The 11,263-nt window shown below is 39.0% G+C and overlaps 1 pseudogene; it reads left to right on the top strand.

Moving 5' to 3' along the window:
- Positions 1–2,904: 2,904 nt before the first annotated feature.
- LOC148036226 (CDPK-related kinase 3 pseudogene) lies at positions 2,905–3,636 on the top strand (annotated as a pseudogene).
- Positions 3,637–11,263: the final 7,627 nt, after the last annotated feature.

Genomic DNA, 11,263 nt, shown 5'->3' with positions numbered 1-11,263 from the left:
GTTACTATCAGGAATGTTGGTATAGGTCCAGTTGTGGATGAGTTTGCAGAGGCATTTGCTGGACGTGCCATCTATTCTTTGGGTGATTTGTATTCAGGATATGATCAGTTTCAGCTGGCTTTGGAAAGCAGGGACATAACCACCATGAGAACTCCTATTGGGCTTGTCAGGATGTGTACCTTGCCTCAAGGTGCCACTAATTCTGTTGTGCATATGATGAATGCCATGCATAAGGTCCTTCGTGATTACATACCTCAGCTTACTATGCCTTTCTTGGATGATGTGCCCATTAAGGGGTGTGCAGAAGAAGAGAAGAATGAGAGTCTAAATGAGCAGGGATGCAGATACTTTGTGGCTGATCATATTTCAGCATGTGAGAAGATTTTGGCCAGGTTAGAAGAAGTGAACTTGACACTTTCAGGGCAAAATTCTGTTTTTGGAGTGAATGAGGTTGTCATTGTTGGGCATATGTGTGGATATTATGGCAGAAAACCCTCACCTGATAAGGTGAATGCTATAGGCAAGATTGCAGAGTATTGTTCTACTACTTCAGAGGTACGGAGATTCATTGGTGCTTGTGTGTTTTATATGATTTGGATACCTCATTTTGCACACATAGCAGATTGTTTGTATCAGCTGCTTCGAAAGGGGCAGAAATTCTATTGGGATGAGAGCCACACTAGAGCCATGCGGAAATTGAAGAAGTTATTACAGAATGCTCCTACTCTCAAGAAAGCTGATTATAATTGTGGAAGGCCTATTGTATTGACAGTTGACACTAGTCCAATTGGCATAGGTTGGGCTGTGGGTCAAGATGATGCAGATGGAAATAGGTATGCTATTCGGTTTGGGGCGAAAGTCCTAAACGAGAGACAGAGGAGATATCCGCAAATCCAGAGGGAGTTATTGGGGATTGTCACGGCTCTCAAATGTGACAAGGAGTACTTTATTGGAGCTTCAGTTGTGGTAGAGACAGATTGCTTGCCATTGATTGGTATGATCACGAGTTGCTCTACTCCGAATATAGCTATGCTGAGATGGATTGCATATATCAAGTCATTAAATCCGGAATTTAAACACATAGCAGGGAAGGATAATCCAGTGGCAGATATGTTGTCTAGAGCCAGATATGATGATAAGGAGACTCTACTTGCAGAAGAGGATGATGCAGAAATTTCAGCCACTATGGTTGATCATGTTTGTCATGTCTATGATATTGTGGCTTTTACAGAAGAACTCTATGTTGGAGATTGGTTGCAGATTGGAAGGTACCTTAGTACACTAAACAAAAGAGATGAATGGACGAATGAAGAGTTCAAGAAGATCAGAAGGAAAGCCTATGGTTATTTTCTCAAGGACGGATTTCTTTGAAAGCATCCGAAGAAAAGAGGCGGATTACCTTTGCGGGTTGTCTGTGATAGAGAGACACAGTTACAGGTGATGAGGGAGTTTCATGAGAGTCCTTGGGCTGGTCATAGAGGAGTATGGGCTACTTATGAGAAAATCAAGGAGAAATATTGGTGGAAAGGCATGTACAGAGATGTTTCTCACTTTGTTGAGACTTGCAGAGACTGTCAGATGTATTCAGTAGTGCGTCATCGAGATGAGCTTCATCTGACCTATCCACTATGCATTCATTATAAGTGGGTAGTTGATTTGGTTACCATGCCTATGGGTCTATGGCAGATGAGGTACATTGTTTTGGCTAGAGAGGATCTTACCAATCATGTTGAGGGCAGATCTTTGAGAACGAAGACCACTAGTGCAGTGTGTAAGTTCTTATTGGAGGAAATTTTCTGCAGGTATGGTTGTGTGGGTAAGATCACTGCAGATCGTGGTGAATTGGATGCAGATGAAGCTAGGGAGTTTTTCTCTCAGCTAGGAATCAAGTTGGCTCTAACAACAGCATATAATCCAGAGGGAAATGGAAAGAGTGAAAGAGGGCATCCGCCGATAGTGAAAGCATTAGCCAAAGCATGCAGAGAACGGATTGGAGAATGGCCAAGACTTCTACCATTTGCTTTATGGGCTAATCGTACGACTCATAGTGTTACCACAGGATATATGCCTGCAGAGTTGATGTATGGTGAGAAACCTGTTATGCTGATTGAAACTTGTGCTTTGACTTGGTCAGTTTTACCTTGGCAGGAGGAATTGACGAGAGAGGAGCTCTTAGCTCTTCGGATTCGACAGTTGGAGAGGAGACCAGAGGATATCTAGCTAGCTATTGACAGGTTAAAGGTTGCTAGACTAAGGAATAAGGACAGGTTTGATAGCAAGCATCGCTTGCGGCCTAGAGCAATAGAAGAGGGAGATTGGGTATTGGTCTTTGATAGCAGCCTTGAAAATCAGCATACTGCACTTCGGAAGATGGTGAAAAGATGGTTTGGACCGTACATAGTCAGACATGTCTTTGATAATGCAACATATGAGCTGACAGAATTGGATGGGACAGTGCTTAGAGTGCCTATTGCTGGAAAAAGAATCAAGATTTTCAAGAAAATAGATGATGAGGATTATGCATTGGAAGAATTCTTAAGAGAAGAGCAATGACAAGAAACTCCAATGGAAGAGAAAGATGATATGACAGATAATCTTGTTGATTTACTGGAAATGCATAATGAAGAGATTGATCTGTTTGTGGATCTTCATGATAATGATCATGGGTAGTTGGCCCATCCGGAGGATGCGCAGGATTAGAGGGGGTGGATGTCGTATTACTGCGCATTCGAGGTGTGTAAACCACCCAAAAGTCGTGTGTGTGATTTGATACTTTGTACATACTTAGTTGTTATGTTTGCTCTTTCATTCTATGCCGAAGACGGAGAAGAATAAGGAATTTTGGTAGACTGGTAACTCGAGATGCAATCTCATGGGCTACACTTATTTCAAGATATGCCGATTATGGAACTTTGCGAGGGAGGAGAGCTGTTGGATCACATTCTCTCACGGGGCGGAAGATACTCTGAGGAGGATGCAAAAGTTATTGTGGTTCAAATTTTGAACATAGTATCCTTCTGCCATTTGCAAGGTGTCGTTCATCGGGATATGAAGCCAGAGAATTTTCTTTTCACAACGAAGGATGAAGCTGCATCAATGAAGGCTATTGATTTCGGTCTGTTTGATTTTGTCAAGCCAGAGGAGAGACTTAATAACATCGTGGGAAGTGCCTACTATGTTGCACCTGAAGTTCTTCATCGATCATACAGCACAGAGGCTGATGTTTGGAGCATTGGAGTTATTACTTATATTCTTCTTTATGGAAGTCACCCTTTTTGGGGCTCGCACTGAGTCGGGGATATTTTGGGCTGTGATCCGTGCTGGTCCCAGTTTTGATGAGATGCCTTGCACCCCTGGCTTCGTGGAGATAATAAGATTCCTTTGGATATATTGGTTTACAAGTTGGTGAAAGCTTATCTCCGATCGTCACCTTTGAAACGAGCAGCTTTAAAGGCTTTGTCCAGGACTCTTACAGAAGATGAGTTGGTTTATCTTCGTGCCCAGTATACCCTGCTAGAACCTAATAAGGATGGGCGTGTCACTCTTGAGAACTTTCGACAGGCTTTTCTGAGAAATGCTTTTCTGAGGCTATTGTGGGAAAAAAGGAGAGCTTTATTGGCCGTTTTGCTTTTCTGAGGACAGGGAGGAGCTTTTGTTTTTGAATCGAATTTGGGGGGAGTTTTTTTTTGGGGAATCAGAAGGCGAAAGGAGGAAAGGAACGCAGAGGAATCGGGAGGAAAATAGGATGGCATGGGGGGCACAGGGAATTTCTAAATGGTGGCTAATGAATGCTTTTGATCCAACATCAAAAGGAGGGGTAGTGATAGATGGTACTTTGCGCTGGACGAGGGAAGAAGAAAAGGGGGACAATCAAAGTTTTTTTTAAGGGAGATCGAGAGAGAGTGGAGAGACCTTCGTATTGAAGGAAGGACACGCATTCTAGAGACAGAGGTGAGAGCGTTCCAAGGCAATCCTTGTAGCCATAGAAGCTGCCAGGCATGCTCCAAGCATTGTCAGGGAGTTTTTGCTATGGTCTTGTCATCGGGAGGAACCAGTCTACTGCAACAAAGAAGGGAACGATGAAGTTGAAGATGAAGCCAACAAGGGAGTTTAATGAAGCTGCTAAAGCGATGACAGTGGAGCAGAAGACGAAGAAGGAGAGGAAATTAGCAGCTGCAGAAGACGAAAAGACAATGAGCCAAAATCAGAGAAGAGAGCTAGATGATGGATTGAAGATGAAGCACAGAGAATAGCAAAATCTCTTCTTCTTGATTATGAGTTGGAGTTCCCTCTGAGGTAGTGAGAGCTTGTAAGCTGTCTACCCACCGTTTCAGTGCCTGTTCTTCCTCTGATGCCGAATGCACCGTTGCCTGGAACATGATAATGGAGACCACCTTGGGTGGCTGTATCGGAGCCTTCTTCTAGGCCTACTAACAAAGGAAAAAGAAGCTTGACTACTACAACAAGACCTGCTCCTCCAGCTCGCTGACGAAGATTTGGCCTTGCTTGCTACCATCTTACTAAATGCAGAAGCAAAAGAGACGGCCGATGGGTGGTTCAACTATCGTGGTCGACTCGCCACCGTGCCAACATGACTACATGGATAGATTATCAAATCAGAGAACTGGCTATTGCTCCTTGGCCTGGATCTGTAAGCCTCGTGGACATGTTGTATAGCTACATCAGCATCTACATCTACTCACAAATCTTCTTCTTTAATTTGTGTTGATTGACTGTACGAGGATGTTTATAACATGATATGACTGCTGGGGAAAGAATCGCACGAATGTGTGCATTTGTGTAAGGGAACGTTGCAGGTGGCCACAGGATCTGAAGGAGGAGATTACAGCAATCCATTGCCTGTACTAGACCACTTGGTCAAAGATGTTAAATGCTATGTTACATGCAATCCTCTGCCCCAGTACACAGAATTTATTCCGACCATGACAAAGCATTGGAAGGAGAGCGAGAAGAAGGAGACCAAGGGAATAGATGTTCCAAAGAGCTCCACGATACTGGTAGTATTACAAAGATCTGCATTTACTAGAGCCACAGGGTGTTAGATTGCCAGAGAACTTCGATCATCATCAATAGCTTTTCAACAACCGTATGTATGTCCTCTACAAACTGGTTGAAGAGCTCTTGGTGAATAAATACAGTTTCCACACAAGATGGTCCACAGTTCGAGATATTAGTTAAGAGACCTTATTACAGTTCATACCTCTTGTTTGTAAACTCACTGATGGCAATTTCCTTCACATCATTGACATCAGAATCCAAGAAGATCACAATAGTGTTGTATATTTGAATTCTAAATTTCTGCACATACTGTTCGATGTCAAGGATCTACAAATGCAGTAGAATTAAATTGAGAGGCCTAAAATCAGTGGACTGATCAGATTTGAAGACATCTTGTATTTTGCAAACTTCATGGCAGTAATATAAATACTATTTTGACATCATTTTCACGTCTTGCTTATTCACATGCTGGATCTTCTATCTTGAAATTATTCAAGGTCCTCTGTGGTCGTGACTTTGCTTTCCAAAACCCTTCGACAGCGGCATTTTGCGAAAGAGTTTGCAAAAGAGAGAGTGAAAGATTAGAGAGTGAAAGAGGGTGGGAGAGAGAGAGAGTGGTGCACAGATCGGATGCCGTACATGTGCGTAGTGAGCGTCAAAAGGTCCCCAAGAACAAAAGAACTCTACTTTTTGCACACAAATCAATGTAGAAAGCTTGCACGACATGAACAAGAGACCAATTGGGTGCAATCTCCCCCCATGCCTTGTGTGAGCGCTCCACAAAGCATGTATTTCATATATTAATCATCTTCAAGCTAAAATAATAGCCCAAATTACAAAATAGCACGCTTTAGCTTTTGAGTTTGCTTTTGTGCCAAATAGAATTAAAGCTAATGGGCGCCCAAGAAGTCAGGCGTATCCAAATACAATGTCCAAATACAAATATCTAAATTGTGCGCCCATGCGCATACAAAAATAATAAATAAATATCAAGCGCTTTGATAAATAAGCGCAACAAAATATAGGCGCCATGCCTAAGATATGCGCCCATCAAAATATTGACGATAACTTTGAATACACGCTATCCTCTAATGCTTTCCACTGCCACCGCTGCTATCTCTACACATCAACTGAAGCATTCACAATTGTTAGTAAAATAATATAATTAAACTGACAAAATTGAATACCTAGCAGTCTTCAGCTACATAAATAAATTGGTTAGAAATCAATCCTAACCTTAATTTATCACGAGTGCGCACTCTAAACTCATAAACGTTTATTAATTTAAATATGTATTTTATAGAATCACCTGCTATGGAATCACCCATGTATACATAAAATTAACAAAACGCCCGAAAAGGATAGGCATCCCCATTGACTTCTCGCACAAAAAATCCACTTTGTGTATGAGCCTCGGTAATAAAATCTTATGGAATCCATCGTAAAACCTCATAGAATCCACTGTGACACGGAATCCACCGTGGAATATACCTCCTGGCATCATACCCCTGGGGCGGGATAGCAATTGTCCTGAATTGCTATTAGCTCAATGTGGAGCTAATAGAGTGGGGAAAGCATTTAAGTCTCTAGCGTGCATCCATTGGGCCTCTTCAACAGGATGGTTTTTAAACTTGACCAAATATCTAGAATATCTACGGCCAGTTCTAGTGGTCATAAAGTTAGTATCTATAATAGTTTCAGGCTCAAGGATTTCAGTTTCATCATCTAGTAAAGGAGGATTTTCATAGACAGGGTGTACAGGTAATTGGCCTCTAAAGAGTCGTAATAAACTGATATGGAAAGTGTTGTGGATTTTCCAATGTTGTGGTAGTTCCAGTTTAAATGCATTGTCGTTGATTTTGTGAATGATCTTGAATGGTCCATAGAATCTAGGTGCTAATTTGACAACTGGGTGTTTATCTACACTTCGTAATCTACATTTTTCTATGCATAACCAAACATAATTATCAACTTTAAAATTCATAGCTTGTCTTTTCTTAATTGCTTGTTTTGTATAGAATTGCTGGGCTTTGGCAATCATATCTTTAACTTCATAAAAAATAGTGGTATGCGTGTTAGCAATATCATCAGCTGTCTAAATTTTATTTGATAATGATGCAACAGGTGTAGGCAATCTATATCCATAAATAACTTCAAATGGTGCTTTCTTTGTAGCTGTATGTGGTGTATTGTTATATGCAAACTGAAGTAAATGTAGATGTGTATCCCATGTGTGTGGTTTTGAAATGGTGTAAACACACAAAAGATCTAAAATAGTATTGTTAGTAGGTTCTGTTTGACCGTTTGTTTCAGGATAAAATGCAGATGAAAAATCAATATTTGTTCCTAAGTTAGCAAATAAAGTAATCCAAAAATTATTACAGAATATAGAATCACGATGAGAAATAATAACTTTTGGTAAACCATGATTAGTAAACACAGTTTTCAAAAACATTTGAGCAGCTTGAGATGTAGTTAAAGTTTTCTTGCATGGAATAAAATATGCTTGTTTACTAAACCTGTCTACAACAGTCCAAATCATATCATGGTTAGCTTTAGTGTTAGGTAGACCAGTGATAAAATCCATTGAAATTTGTTCCCATGGTCGTGATGGAATAGAAAATGGCATTAGTAAACCATATTGTTTACCATGGTGCCTTTTAACTCGTTGACAAACTAAACATTCAGATACAAAGTTAGATACATCAGTGTCCATATGTGGCCAATAAAAATCTTCAGTCAATGTATGCAAAGTAGATATAATTCCTCTATGACCTTGATATGGAGGACAATGAATCTCATGCAAAACAAATGATCGAAATGGAACTGTCACACATAATCGTTTTTCATAAAACATGAATCCATTATTGTAAGACAATGAATCAATAGGAATCCAATTATTTGCAACTAATTTATTCCAATTAGCTTGAAAAGTAATATCCTGATGATAAGTATCTTTCATAGGGATAAGGGAATCAAATGATATCACAGAAATATTATGAATTGTCAGTCTTCTACTCAAAGCGTCGGCTACAACATTCTCTTTTCCTCGTTGATATTGTATAAGGGGATGAAAACTTTGAATGAAAGCTGCCCATTTAATGTGTCGCTCAGATATTTGGGGTTGACTAAGGAGATGTCTAATGCTTGTTGGTCAGTTTTGATCATAAATTCAGATCCCATTAAGTAATGTTTCCATTGATGTAAGGCTTGTACTACAGCTAGCAATTCTTTATCATAGGTAGAGTATTTAAGTTCGGATGGTTTCAGTTTACAGCTAGAGTAGGCTATAGGATGATTATCTTGCATAAGGATGGCTCATATTCCAGATCCACTAGCGTCAGTAACTACTAAAAAGAATGGTCTATTGAAGTCAGATAGTTGTAATACAGGAGCATGGGTTAATACATGTTTCAATAAATCAAAAGATTTTTGTTGATTGTCAGTCCAGTTATAAATAATACCTTTATTTAAAAGTTTAGTCAAAGGTAATGCAAGTAATAAGAAATTTCGCACAAACTTTCTGTAAAAACTAGCAAGTCCTAAAAAAGAATGTAACTCATGCACATTTTTGGGTATGGGCAAATTTAAAATTGCTTCTATCTTTTTAGGATCAACTTTAATACCTTCTAATGAAACAATATGTCCTAGATATTCAATTTGTGTTTGGAAGAATTCACTCTTTTCTGGATTAGCATACAATTGATTGTCTTTTAACAACTTGAAAACTAAAGACAAATGTTCATAATGCTCATTTTCATTTTTACTGAATACTAATATATCATCAAAGAATACTATAACACAATGCTGATATTTCAGAAATATGCGATTCATCATGTGACTAAATGTAGCTGGTGCATTAGTTAGACCGAAAGACATCACTAGAAATTCATAGTGTCCAAATTGTGTTCTAAATGCAATTTTGAATATATCAGATTTATCCAATCTTACTTGATGATAACCAGATTTAAGATCTATCTTACTAAATATGGTAGATCCTTGTAGTTTATCCATAAGATCATCTACCCTAAGAATTAGATATATATTCTTAACAGTAATTTTATTTAGGGCACGATAATCAATGCACATGCGATAAGTATTAATCTTCTTCTTCACTAATAAGATAGGTGCGCCAAATGGATAACTACTAGGTCTAATTAATCCTTTGTTAAAGCAATTTTTCTATTTGATTTTGAATTTCTTTCTGTTCAATTTGGTTATGTCTATATGGTGCTTTACATGGTGGTTGTGTTCCAGGAATTAAATCTATTTTGTGATCTTCAGGACGTGAGGGTGGTAGTCCACGTGGTAAATCATCAACAAAACAATCTTGAAATTGGGCAAGAAATTTTGTATGCCTAGGATGCATTTGTTTTTCTTTAGCTTGAAGTTCATTCACCCATATTAAATAAGATTTGCTACTTTTACGTAATGCATATTTAGCTTGAGTATGACTAAGCAGTGGAAAATTATTAGTAGCATGCATACCATGCAATGTGATTTGTTTTCCTTGAAAATAAATTTTTAATTGAATGCGTAGAATAATCTATGTCAGGATTATACTAATGACGCCAAGGCATTCCTAAGATACTGTCACTAGACTGCAAAGGTACAGCTAAGAAATTTCTTCATTCAGTATATTCACCAATTTTAATTTCTAAATTATGCACCTCTTGTGTTCCATTATATCTCGTGCCTAGGAATGCAGCTTTAATGCGATAATGTGTAGAAATAGTTTGTAATTTCAATCATTTCACTAACTTTGCAGAAATAAAGTCATGTGTGCTCCCATCATCATGTAAAATAGTCTTTTCTTTACCATGTACAAAACATTTTATTGTTAACAAAGAATGTGGAGTTCGCATACCTGGCAAAGTATCCGAAGTAGTACCAATGTCGCCATCATCTTCCATAAAGTCAGACATTTCCTCACATTCTTCTTTTTCTATTGCTCCGAGATAATTGATATGGACAGGTGGCTTTTTCGATTGACAATTGGTTGCTAGATGTCCAGATTGATGGCATTTGTAACAAACTATGGGTTTGGCTTTGGATACATGATTGGTAATGGCAGAAAATTTAGGAATGTTGGGATTTGGCTGTGAGGATGGCTTAGGGTTTGGATTGGTCTTTGATGGCAAAGAAGGTGGTCGTATCCAAGACTTACGGAATGAAGATGGAAGAAAACAACTTTGATTGAATCTTCGAAAATTTGAATTGAATTGTTTGGAACCATAGTTACCATTAGTTGGAAATTGTTGTGGTCGCTTGTCTCTTCCGCGAATCTTGTCTTTAGTGTCATGAGGCAAGGAAATCGCATCTTCAAGAGTTGTTGTCTTGAACATATTGACTTCAGCATAGAAATGTCCAAGTAGGCCAGACATAAACTTGCATTTGTGAGTCGGTTCAGGTACATCTTCGAGCATGCGTAGTTGCAGTAGGGCAGTCCAAAAACGTTCAGTGTATTGGAAAATAGGTTCGCGATCTCTTTGCTGTAGAAGATCCCATTGCTTGATGGCTTTTTCATGGAATTGAGGAGGAAGAAAATTTTGCAAAAACTTCTTTTGGAAAGTCTCCCATGTAGTAGGGCAATCAATGCTCTTGCGGACCACAGTCCACCATAAGGATGCTCGGTCAACTAAATGGTTAGTGACACATTTAATTTTGTCTTTCTTAGCATATGTTTCTTTATGGAAGTAATCATCAAATTGATTGATAAATGCAAGTACAGTCTTTCCATCTCGTGGTCCATTGAAAGTACAAAATTTGAAGTTTCTTTTACTTATCTTTGTTTCTTTGTGGATGGATTGGGCTTCAAGCATCGCATTGATGGTACATCGTATAAGATCTTTGGATTGCGGTCCATCTTGGTCGGTGGTAGATCGTTGCAAATTGGCCAATTAAGCTTGCAAAGCTTGTCGGGCTCTTCGTTCTTCTTCGAGCTGCATCATAATCAAATCTAACTTTTTCTCCATCGTTGGTTCGGGTAAATCACCTTCAGCCATAAAATGTTCCATGTTTTGTTCAGTCATCCTGTAAAATCCAAAAGACCTCACACTCTCGAAATCTTATTAGCGAGATGAGCGTAGCCCAAAGGTGGGTATACAAGGCTTATAAATTTTGTTTGGCTTTTGTAGTCTTTGTCCTTTGCAATTGCGGTATTCATTGTCACAACCGTCTTCGTAGAAACGGCGTATAATCTTCGTATGACCTGTGTATGAACTTTTGTGTTTGCTGAAACTGG

Source organism: Lygodium microphyllum, chromosome 5, assembly GCF_053477565.2.
Source record: "Lygodium microphyllum isolate KBCC chromosome 5, Lygodium_microphyllum_v1.1.10, whole genome shotgun sequence".
In the NCBI taxonomy this organism is placed as follows: Eukaryota; Viridiplantae; Streptophyta; class Polypodiopsida; order Schizaeales; family Lygodiaceae; genus Lygodium; species Lygodium microphyllum.
Note: the sequence above shows the minus strand (reverse complement) of the source record. Positions and strands in the feature narration are given on the sequence as shown.